The sequence below is a fragment of the Herpailurus yagouaroundi genome, unplaced genomic scaffold (genome assembly GCF_014898765.1).
Source record: "Herpailurus yagouaroundi ecotype Mexico unplaced genomic scaffold, PumYag 208, whole genome shotgun sequence".
NCBI lineage: Eukaryota > Metazoa > Chordata > Mammalia > Carnivora > Felidae > Herpailurus > Herpailurus yagouaroundi.
In genome coordinates this window covers 4,144,036-4,156,513 of record NW_024412439.1, presented here as the reverse complement: position 1 = coordinate 4,156,513, position 12,478 = coordinate 4,144,036, and the positions used below count along the sequence as shown (strand labels likewise).

The window sequence follows — 12,478 nt, the reverse complement described above, 5'->3', positions numbered from 1 at the left end:
CCTGCAGCCAGATTCCACTCCCAGCAAAATTTCAAAACCACATCTTCCCGGGTCAACAGTCCCTCTTCGTTGCCAAATCCAGGGACGCTCCTTGTCCTCATGCCATAGATTAAGTTCCAGAGTCTGACACTGTTCTCTCTCCCCTGTGCCCCTGGGACACTAATCCCTCTGAGTCTTGCCCCTTTAAAATCATTACCTGTCTAGCGTGTGCCAGGAACTCTCCCAAGGATTTTACTTGTGTCCTCATGTACGTACCACAACATGCCCGTGGAATGTACCAGGAACGTCCTTTCTCAGAAGAGAAACCAGTCGTAGAGAGCCTCGGCCAAGGTCACAAAGCTGGACCGTGGCCGTGTCCACTGGGCTTCTTCCCAAGGCCACGGCCTGCTCAGCTATGACCATGAGGACCAGAAGAGCAAGCCGGGACCTACCTCCTCGGCGAATGGTTGTCTTTATTGTCTTAGGCAGGACGTAGAATTTCTGCAAATACTTCCTTTGTATCCGGTACCAGGAAAGCTTTACGTATACTCTTCCTCGGGTGATCAACAAAAGAAGCCCGTGAGACTGTTAGTATTACCCTTGTTTCACAGTTAAGGAAACAATGGTTGAAAGTGGTGGCCCCAAATCGCAGAGCTCCTTGGTGGCAGGGCTGGGAACCGAAGCCCTTCTCCCCGGTGCCCCTGTGGGAGCCCCCGCCCCATGCCTTCACTGCCAATCCATCCCAGCTCTACCGAGGAAGACCTTGGCCACCCCCATGTATTCAACCCTACATTGGCAGCCCTGAGTCTGCATTTCCAGCCTCTTCCAAGTCCAAAGCCGTTCACCCATCTTACGACGACAGGCTCCATTTTTATACTCCTAAGTCATCTCAACCAAAGGTTGGGGGGGGGGGGGTCGAAAGACAAAAAATTACATAGTTACCTTTCCACCAAAACTGAAATGTCTTCCCCCTTCCCTTCCTTATCCAGTGACAGCACCACCATCCGAACCATCGATCAGGCAAGAAAGGCGAGAGTCGTCTCTCCCCTGATTTTGTCCCCCTCACCCTCCGCGTCAAGGTGGCCCGCAAGTTCTACAAGCTACATCTTACCGTAAGTTGCATCAGCCTGCCTTCTCTTGACTCACATGGCCCCCCCAATGTCACCCCTGCCTTCATCTTTTCTTGCCGGGATTCCTTCGATCACCTCCGGACTGGTCTGTCTCCAACAGAGCACGCCTCCAACATTCACATCTACAGGGCTACAGAGTAATCTTTCTGCATCGGAATTGTCACCCTGTTCCTTAAGCTCTGAAGTGACATGGCTGGTTGCCTTCCCTATCTCCATCTCTATCTCTATCATCTCTATCTCTATCTCACTGGACGGCAGCTACACATGTGCATGGATTTGGCTCTTCTTCCAGATGATGGATGGGCGACATTCCAGACCTGAGTATCATCAACACGTCGAGTTCCCCAACCGCGATTGAGGGTGAGCCTGGAACCCAGAGGGTCTGATCAGGATGACAGGGTGATCTCAGGGTGCTTGTTGGATCATTACCAGAGGAACTAAAATTTGCACTTGTCTCTGGACATAAGCGAAAAGTTAAGTATTGGCAGCCACGTTGCAGCAATAAGGCAAGTCAGCCACAGGTTAAAGATGACATTTCACAAGGTTCTAAGGTCTAAGCAATTTTTTTTTAGAAAGTCATTCAGGAAAACATACATACGTCAGGTCTTCTGGGACACGTCTTTTGCTCTAAGTCCTTTCTCTGTGTATATAGAAATGACATTGTTAAAAAAAAAAAAAAACTCTGTGAAGACTGTAATTGCATTGGATTAGGTTGGTCTGCCTGAAATCGCTGTTTTTGTGGGTCAAAAATGGCGGAATGTTCCGCATGACTCAACCTGATACATATCCATTCCTCTACCTCCTTTCGAAGTTCATTAGGAGCAAGAACCACTTTTGTGTTGCTAGGGCCCAGCAGTATGTCTTTCTAGTAGGTCAATAAATGTCTGCTAAATCTAATTGAATGAATAAATTCAATATAACCTCTTTCTAAGATAAGGCTCTACATTCTCCTCCTGCTTGTCTGAGGCCTCCTTCCCAATGTCCTTCTTTCCTGATCCACAACCCTCTAAATGTAAGAATTTCCAAGGTCCCTTCTAATTTGTACTTAAGGCACTTTTCTTGTAGTCTTATGGACTCCCACAGATTTGCCAATCTCCCCATACACACACACACACACACACACACACACATTTACTACACTTCTGTTTCCTGTTCCATTTGCTCTCCCAAACTCGACAGAGAAATTTCCAACCTGTGGAAATTTCCAACCTATGGATTCTTTAGAACATCCCATGGAGATGTCCTCTCTCTTTGGACCTCTTAAAATAGAACTCATCAGGTGCCTCTACCTTCTATGCAGATATCCCCTCCAGATCTGATCTTCTCCTTTTACAGCCCATCTGGGTTAATGCCACGTATCTTCCCCATGTCACGGGCTCAAAACCTTGTCATTAATCTCAGACTAAATCATTGTCAATTGCCCTTGTCATCTTCTAAACCACTTCTCTGGCATCTCCTCTTTGTTACACCCCAGTTCATTATCAATTCTTATTCCCCTTCAGTGTATCCCCTATCCTCTGGCAAGAACAATACTTCTGAAATGTAAATCATATCCTACATCTTCCCTTCCTAGAAACTTTAATGGTTTTTCCATTGATATCACACAAATGTACAATGTAGATATGAACAGAGGGCTGTTTAAGGTAGAAGAGAGAGAAAATGGGGAAGACTTTCTCAGGCTAGACTGCCCGCAGGAAGGTGAACTTCGAGTCAGATTTTGTAGGAAGAGATGGGATTAATCTTACCTAAGCCGGGGAGGGCAGGGGGCAGAGACGTTGTGAAGAATAGAATTGACAGAAATTCCTTTCTGATCCCAGTGCCTCATAAATTACTGCATCGAAATCAGAAAAATGGTATTTGTCAGACTTTCCATATCAGATGACAACGCTATAGAAATTATTTTTGACAGTCTAAGTGTTTCCACTGAAAAATTGAGAAGCAAAGCAGAAAAAAACTGTACGGGCTCTGTTGTCAGCATTTTATGCTGTTGCGATACTCTCGCATCGATGATTTGAAGGGAAAGGAAGTGTGGACAGTTTTGCTACCGAGAAACAGGCCAAATACTTAGGATTTGAATTGAAGAGTTACTTTTGACTGTTGCAGACTTAAGAACATATTGGAGTATTTGTTCCAGGAACACATTTTGAGATTCTGCCAAGCAGAATCATGATCTGCCAGGATCAAGGTGGCAAAGAATTACTTCAAATGTTTTATAAGTAGGTGTACATCAATCCATCGACAAAAGTCCTTGGACTCATTTTGTTTCAATTCCTGCATTATTTATTTTGTGTGTGTGAGGCACGTCTAAAGGAACAATCTGTTTTTCAAAATATTCATACCAAAATAACGGAACACCCATGTCAGCTCAATGTTACATCAACCTCTGAAGTAATCAGTACATAGACTATAAATTAGGATTTATTTTTTCCAGCACTCTCGGGAATATATGAAATACAGAGAAAGCGCTATTATCAGATTTATATACTTTTTTAATGTTTTATTTATTTTTTGAGAGAGAGAAAGAGAGATGGAGTGTGAGCGGGGGAGGGACACAGAGAGAGAGAGACACAGAACCCACGAAGCAGGCTCCAGGCTCCAAGCTGTCAGCACAGAGCCCGACGTGGGGCTCAAACCCGTGAACCACAAGATCATGACCTGAGCCGAAGTTGGACGCTTCGCCAGGCGCCCCCTTCATCAGATTTATATTAATACGTTTAAACCTGAAGCTATTTAAGCAATAATCTTATTCTTTTCCACAAGCTATCAAATTCCCAGCCTTTTTTTTTTTTTTTTAGGGTTATGGTGGCATTTTAATATTAGATAGTATTATAGCAAGGGATCAAGAATGAAGGTGTAACTAAATGGAAATGACATCAGTAATAATAATAATAATTCATCCAGCTCATTAACTCCTTATTTAAGGCAGAGGCCTTAATAACCAATGTGGAAGCCATCTTGGTCATTTGCTAAGGAGACCTCAAAACCAATGTGGGATTTCCAGTCTCCGTGCTGAATTTAGCTTCTACCTGGGAGAAGGAGAGGGGTATTACAGCACCTTCAGATGCTCGTTCCATACACACACTCGAATCTTTCAACGGCTATGAATCCCTCTGAATTCCTTCACCTACACAGTCCCATGGACTCTGCCACTGGGAGAAGTAGTATTAGAAATATATGGGGAGGAAAGTGCCAGAAAACACGGGCAGGTACAGCTTTTTAATGTGGTTTAACTCTGCCCACTAGAGAATGCACCCCAGAGATTGGGTGGGGACAGCCAGGGAGGGAGCAGAGGTGGATGCGACATGAGGGAAGGTGGCCATCCGTAGCATTTCTTGCCCCACTATTCTGGGGTCTGTCACTGCACGGGTCTGACCGCGTGAGGCCGCTGGCCCCTGGGCACTTTCCTATACCTCTCACTCATCTGACCTTTGAGCCACGTTCCTCCAAAGGTCTGTCCCCAGCAGGTTGAGACAGATGGTTTCAAGGACTTCAGCACTGTGCCCACCTGACTATTCACCCACCCAGTTGATGTTGCTGCTGAACACTGCCCAGTATCCAAAGGGTGGAGACTTTAGTCTTCTCTTTGTCCCTTCCACAATTCTGGAGGCTAGAAGTCCAAGAGTAAGCTGCCACATGGTTGGGTTCTGGTGAGACCTCTCTTCCTGGCTCGTAGATGGCCATCTTCTGTGTCCTCACATGGGAGGACAGAGTGATGATGCAAGCTTCCCAGTGTCCCTTCCTTCCGGTGTCTCTTCTTATGAGGGCACTAACCCCACCATGGAAACCTCACCTTCATGAAATTCTTTGACCCCAATCATTACCAAAGGTCCCACTCCGAATACCATCACATTGAGGGTTAGGGCCTCAACTTCTGAATGGGGGGCAGGGGGCGTGGGGGACAATTCAGTCCCCCACAATATTACTAAATATTCGGTGTGCTTTCTCTAAACCGAGAGAGGAGAGGAGACCAGAAAGAGAGAGAGAGAGAGAGAGAGAGAGAGAGAGAGGTTGTTACTCTTTATCATAAACCTAATATTCTGTAACTACTTTCATTGACAGATTTTTTTTTCATAATTATCTTACCATGCGAGTGCATAGAGATCCTTTTTATTGTGTTTTCATACCTTCTTATGGTCAATGGTACGGAATGTATCCTTAAACAATAAAATAAGATTTTAGTTCAAAAGACAGTTTGAACAAGCACATATGTATGTATCCCCTTTTGAATATCCTGTTAAAATTACAGATATATATATATTTGAATTATATATTATATATACTTGAATATATACTTGAACTATAAACGCATATAAGTTGAAATCATATATATTATACGTATAACATATGTATGATTTGAATATACGAATGGTCTTTGACTTACGGCTCAACTTAATGATTTTTAGACTTTACAATGGTGGAAAGGGAATACACATTCAGGAGAAATCGCACTCTGAACTTTGAGTCTGGATCTTTTCCCTGGCTTAGCGATATGTAGTTGGTCCTCCCTCAGGATGCTGGTCAAGGGCAGCGAGATGCACCCCCAATCAGCCACACGACCGTGATGGCAAGCAACTGATACATTTACAACTATTCAGCGCCGATACAACATTCTTTTTTTTTTTTTCAGTACCATATCCAACAAACTATATGAGACATTCAACCCTTTATTATAAAAAAAAAAAAAAAAAAAAGGGCTGGGGCGCCTGGGGAGTTCAGGCACGTAAGCATCCAACTCTTGATCTCAGCTCAGGTCTCGATCTCAGGGTCATGAGTTCAAGCCCCGCATTGGGCTCTGTACTGGGTGTGAAACCTACTTAAAGAAAAAAAAAGGTAATAAAAATAAAAGAGGTTTTATGTTAGATGATTTTGCCCAACAGGAAGCTAATGTAAATATTCTGAGCATATTTAAGGTAGTCTAGGCTGAGCTATGATGTTCAGGAGGTTGGGTGTATTAAATGCATTTTCAACTGACACAAGTTTTCCAACTTACAATGGGTTTCTCTGGATGTAACCCCAATGTAAGTGAAGGAAGATAGAGAGACAGATAGATATAGATGGGTAGATATTTGAAATCATAATAGCCTTAAGCCCCTGAAAAAGAAAAAAGTGTATCAATAACAGAATAGAAACGGTAAATTCTTAGTAAAAAGCAAGCATAACAATTGATGAAGAATTCCAAAATACCCAACACAACGTTGGTTTTGCCAACACAACGACTACAACAAGAGGACTTCCCCAGGAAGTCATGGGATATTTTACTTACAAAATCCACCTTCAAAAGCTGTGATCATCAGGACTCTCCTAAGCCCTCTTCCCCTCCACCCTCAACAGGGAGGTTGGCACTAACAGCTAGACTTTTGCCTCCCGGAGGAAACCGGAGACTGGACCCCCTAAGGGGGACTTCTGCTGGGGGAGAGCTCGCATTGGCAACATTGCGTCCTACGACGGGCTTACAGCAGCCTGAGGTACTTCCAGATCTCCGCAACTGACATGGCGATGTCTGGGGTTGAAAGGGGAAGAGAGGTGGTTCTGCCCCGGGATGAATTAAACGACAGACTCCCACCTCCAGAAGGCAGGTCTCCTTCTTGTGGCTCTCTGTCCACACACGTCAAGGGCATGCTGCCTCCCAGGGAGCCCAAGTCAGGTTCTGAACTAGCAACTAGCTCTTCCATTCAAGGAGCCTACAAGGCAGAAGGGAAAGCAAAATGGCGCCTCGTTAACAGACAAGCCGGGCTCAATACTAGAACCGGGGAAGGGGAACTTTGTGCCAGGTGTAGCAGATGCTCTTGGTGTCCTGCCCCTAGCCCTCCTGCCGGCATCCACCTTTCTGAGTCGGCCTGACGCCTCCCTACCGCGAGTTCGCGCAACACCTGGCTTTCTCGGGCTGCAGGAATGTTCTCAGCTTGTGCACCGGCTGGGAGGGCCAGAAGCAGCCCTCCCCCAGTCGTTCATCGCCACGGGTATTAGTGAGGGAAGGTGCAGCTTCCTCACCTGCCAGGTGTCAAGTACATTCTGCATACTTTTGCGGAGATCCCCAGTTGCCCTTGGAAGCAGCCTGCTCGGTGAACACATCTGTACTGGCTTCCTGTTCTTTCCGGCGCCGCCCAACGCCCTCCGCCCCCTAGTGGCGCTTCCTGGAATCACCGCCAAAGTAAACGCTTTTGAATCTCTCATCTCAGGGTCTCCTCGGGGGAACCTGACCCAAGACTCTAGGCCTGGAGAGATTCCCTCCTCTGTGAAACGTTTATGTTTTTTGCAAGTGTATGCAGTCAGAGCACCTCGCATTAATCGGAGAAAGGCTCTCATTTTCAGAAATCTTTAGAAATACTAAAAAATAAACAAAAATTGGGCGCCCGGGTGGCTATAAATAAATATTAACCGAAATACGTTATTATTTTTTTTTTTCGATCTGCCTGTAAAGATGAACCACTTAATCTTTTCAGGAGATGAACTGGTAACAAAGCATTGCTTCGGAATTGACCGGTGGAGACCCCAGGACTCACGTCATCAAGGAGTCCGGGATCTCTCCTTCTCGAGGCCTCGTCCCCCTCCCGGCACACCTCACATGTAATCCCAAAAACCCCGGGCAGAGAGAGAAACAGCAAGTGAGGCCAGTTCCCTAAGAGGATCTCGGCCTGATTTGCCATTTGTCCCACTGCTGCCACCAAAACTGGTCTTTGAGCTTTGCTCTGCCCCAGTGGAAGCATCCCTGCCCTAGGCCACTGCCATCAGCTGGTTCCCAGAGCCAGCTCAGGAGTGTTCCATGCCCAAGCTCTGAGGCTGAGATTCCCAGGCTGGGCCTGGGGACCAATGTGCACGGCCATGTGGAGCCACTCAGGTGCTGAGTGAAGAGTCGCAAGCATTTGCTCCATAGAGATTGTCAGATTTTCCCAGGCCGAGGGGACGCTGGAAGCATCTCTTAATAAAACTTGTAATGTGCAGCCTCACAAAGCCCCTGCTACATAAGTCAATGAAGGCTTTGGAAAACGTCTGAAAAACTAGATGGGAAAATGTGTATGTTTCTATATCCATGTGGTGAAATTGGGGTCAGCTTTTACTTTTCTTTTAGTTTCTGTACTATCTAAATATCTTTCATTGGGGCGCCTGGGTGGCTCAGTCAGTTGAGCATCTGACTTTGGCTCAGGTCGTGATGTCGCGGTCCGTGAGTTCGAGCCCCGCGTCGGGCTCTGTGCTGACTGCTCGGAGCCTGGAGCCTGCTTCAGATTCTGTGTCTCCCTCTCTCTCTGCCCCTCCGCTGCTCATACTCTGTCTCTCTCTGTCTCAAAAATAAATAAACATTAAAAAAAAAAAAAAACCAGCAGGTGGTTGAGCCTAAAGAGTTGCTATAAAATAATTGCTTCGAAATTCTTTTTAATTTTTTAAGCCTATTTATTTACTTTGAGGGAGAGAGAGAGAGAGCAGGGGAGGGGCAAAGAGAGAGGGAGACAGAGGATCCTAAGCAGGCTCTGCGCTGTCGGCTCAGGGCCGGGTGTGGGGCTCGAACCCACCAACCACGAGATCACAACCTGAGCTGAAACCGAGAGTCAGACGCTTAACCCACTGAGACACCCAGGCGCCTCAGTTGTTTCAAAACTCTTAAAGAACACACTGATATAATTGGACTAGAGGTGTCCACATTCTGCAGTGGAAAACTCTAAACACCGCATGAATAAAATCTCTGTCATTCAGCCTTGGGAAGTAGAAAGTGGCCCCCCAGCCTGGCGCTCCGGTTCCACTAAGACCATCAAGGACACAGGCTTTTGCTTCCTCTCTGTGGGTCAAAGTGGGGCTGAGGACACTGGGCTTCAGATATGCAAAGCTGAGAGCAGGGAAGATCAACAGATATTTGAACAGGGACATCACACCAAATCTCTAAATCTGGACCAATTGGTTCACCAGAAAGCCCTATTTGCTTCTGTTTTAAGCAACTCTAATGATATTGATGATCTGGTTTCATAACCCATCACAGATTTCAAGGGGCCAACAAGGAAATGAGCAGGGATGCTGCTAGAAACCAGAAGACTGATTTAAAAACAAGAAAAGGATGGGGCGCCTGGGTGGCTCAGACGGTTGAGCGTCCGACTTCAGCTCAGGTCATGACCTCACGGTTCGTGGGTTCGAGCAATATCCTCATGGCATGAAACGGAAGGAGCGTGTATTAGACGACTTCCCATCAAAAATGATCATGTGGGGGGGTTCTGACCCCTGCCCCATCCTGCATGACCCCTGTCCCCCCCAGAACCCCTGCCCTGTCCCTTCCCACCCCTGTGGCCCCCCGGGGCAGGACCCCTGTCCCCATCCGGCAGGACCCCTGCCCAGCCCCTTCCGATCCCTGCCCACCGCCTGCAAGGTCCCACCACCCGCATGGCCCCACGACCCGCAGGAGCCCTGCCCTCCCCCCCCACACACAACCCCTGCCCCCTGTAGGACCCCTGCCCTCACAAAGAAATTTTTGGGGTGGGAGAGATGGTCCATACCTTGATTAGGAATGGGGTGACACAAATGGATACGTTCACCCATTCACCAGACCCCACTCTGAAAGGGTGCAATTTATTGCATGTAAATTATACCTCAGTGAAATCGATTTTAAAAAGCAAAATAAGGTCCAAGTTAAAACTTGGCGCTTTGGCACAAGAATCGGCCATCTGGGATTTAACTGATCTTCGCAAAGCCGGCTTCCCTAGTGATCCGGGCTACTTGACATTAATTCAAGATACATCTATTGCACCAGCCACTGTGTTGGGTCCTAAGGACATGGAAACGTTGGAAATATCTTCCCTGCTCTGGAAAGCTTCCAAGCTTGATGAATGTAGTGGCTAAAAAAGATGATTCCACTCGAAGATTCTATGCATAGTTGAATATGCTGTCGGGGGAGTGAAGCCAGAGTGAATCTCTGACACGGGCTGCACTTGTCCCCCACCTCTCCTTGAAGGATTTGCTGACCTACACAGCTTCCTACCTTTGGAACAAAACCCTTTGTTGAGCAGCCTTTTAAATGGGAATCATTGCCATACCCCCACCAAGCGAACACCCAAGGGAGTGGCTGGCAGGGTAGAATTTCCTCTAGATTTGCAGCAAAACACAGGACTTGTCACGAGCTGTGGGATTCTGGTAGCTTTGCCACCACCTAGTTGGTGAGAGAGGGTGCATGGCGTTGAAAAAGGGTGCTGTAATCCCGAGACCCAGCCAGGAGGAACTAGCTGAACGCTGAAGAGTCTGAGACCGTCCAGGAAAATGCACCAAAAGTGACAAAGTAGGAAGAGATTAGATTTTTTTTTTTCAACATTTATTTATTTTTGGGACAGAGAGAGACAGAGCATGAACGGGGGAGGGGCAGAGAGAGAGAGGGAGACACAGAGTCGGAAACAGGCTCCAGGCTCCGAGCCTTCAGCCCAGAGCCCGACGCGGGGCTCGAACTCGCGGACCGCGAGATCGTGACCCGGCTGAAGTCGGACGCTTAACCGACTGCGCCACCCAGGCGCCCCATGGAAGAGATTAGATTTAAAAAAAAAAAAAAAAAAAAAAAGCATCTTGGCCGTAGCCTGGCGCATAGCAGGGTTTCGTCCATGTTTGTTGAATGAATAAAGAAAATACACGCATTAGCTCTCATGGGTACCTTGGCATAGAAAGGGGCTATAAAGCTAAGACTCGAGCCCAAGGGACAAAGGGAAGCGATTCAGTCTCTGAGTTCAGCAGCCCAGTGTGCTTTCCCCCAATCCCCTTCCGCCCACCCCCTCCCCCCCACCCCACGATTCATCCTGATTCCAGAAGGCTTCCTCTCTCACACAGAGGGCGCCTGAAAGTTTCGGTTTATCTTAGGACTCGGAGTCGGAGCCCTAAAAGCAGCTGACCTTGCCCAGTGCTGACCTTGGCCGGCTGTGTACGGGCATTGGGTCCCAGGAGGAAACAGACCCGGTCAGGTCTCCAGAAGGAAACGGAGGCGAGGCCAGATTGTAATTATCTCCATGCAGGGAATGTTCGCAGAGGTGTGAGCGCATTTCAGGGAACTAACCGGAAGGGGCACTGGAGTCTAGCAATGAGTGGCTGTTCCGACCCACAGGCCTACGGTCACCGGATTCAAATAAAAATACAAAGGGCTCGGTTACATTTGGATTACAGAAAAAGCAATGAATATTTTTTTAGGATTCATGTCCCAAATATCACACGTACTTAAACAGTGACACCTTGGGCCACGAGTAACTCGCCCTGTGAGGGTTCCATGAGATGAGCAAACATTTCTAGTAAATTTTACCTCGATCAACGAGCGACGTCTGGCAATACGAGTCGTATGTGACGCTGAAGGTCATGTGGTCACAACCGAGCCAATGTTTCTTCTCTTTCTCTCTCTGTCTTTCTCTCCCTGCAGGACTGTGGGTGATCATTGCCCATGCTTGGATGCCGGGTCTCAGGCAGTATATGACAAGAATTTATTAATACTATACTATAGTCAACATCCCTGTGGGTGTATACAATGGCCCCCCAAGGCAGAAAAAGGTTCCTTTTAGCCAACAGACAGCAGTGATTCCATTAGTGATAGTGAAAGCCATCCCACACAGTAACCCTCCTGTCTCTCGTCTCCCGCACGTCAGCCACGAAGGTTTTCGAAGGTGAGTGCAGGGGAATTTGTTTATTTTTCTTCATATTTTATATTTTCCTTAGTATTTTGCATTCTATTACAGAATTGTAACCATTTTTATGTGAATATTTGGGGGTTGTGGAACGAATCATCTGAGTTTCCCTTACTTCTTAGGGGGAAATGCGCTCTGATAGACAGGTGCTTTGGGCGACCAGCGCGTTTCGGGAACGAATTACGCTCGCAAAGCAAGGTTGTACTGTACTTCAAAAGTATTAATTGCTTACCTGAAATTGAAATGTAGCTGGCTCTCCTGTGTTTTATCTGGTAACTGGACCAGGCCTGCAGGGAGTCACGGTATCAGAGCTGGAGCCCAGGTGAAGGGTCGCCTGAGCCAGGAAAAACAAAAAGAAGATGAGACGTTTCTTTCCTCTTGCCCTCCGATCACCCGCCGGCACCTGCCATGGGCTGAACATAATCAAAAACCAGCTTCTGAGGGCCTGGTTGCTACAGCCCTCGGGTGTGGGTCTCCTTCAGCAACAAGGTAGACAGGAAAGGTGGAAAACGGATATGGAGGCGGGAAATGAACAGAGAATAACCCCCGGAGGTGGAAACCGTATTTTACTAGAAGCATTTTCCATATCCATTGAGAAGCATTGGGGGATTTTGTGTGTGTGCTTTTTGCTTAAAATCACGAGTGAAACCAGATTGATAAAAAACAAATAAATATTTAAATTTTTTAATGTTTATTTTTGAGAGAGACAGACAGACAGAGCTTGAGAGGGGGAGGGGCAGA

At 46.9% G+C, this 12,478-nt stretch overlaps 1 long non-coding RNA gene across 1 annotated transcript; it reads right to left on the bottom strand.

The window, feature by feature from the left end:
• Positions 1–1,195: 1,195 nt before the first annotated feature.
• LOC121015734 (uncharacterized) lies at positions 1,196–12,038 on the bottom strand. The gene is made up of 3 exons (XR_005783950.1): positions 11,970–12,038; positions 5,193–5,263; positions 1,196–1,239 (listed from the first exon to the last, which is right to left on the bottom strand). It is a non-coding gene; the product is annotated as an uncharacterized LOC121015734 (long non-coding RNA).
• Between the last annotated feature and the right edge of the window lie 440 nt (positions 12,039–12,478).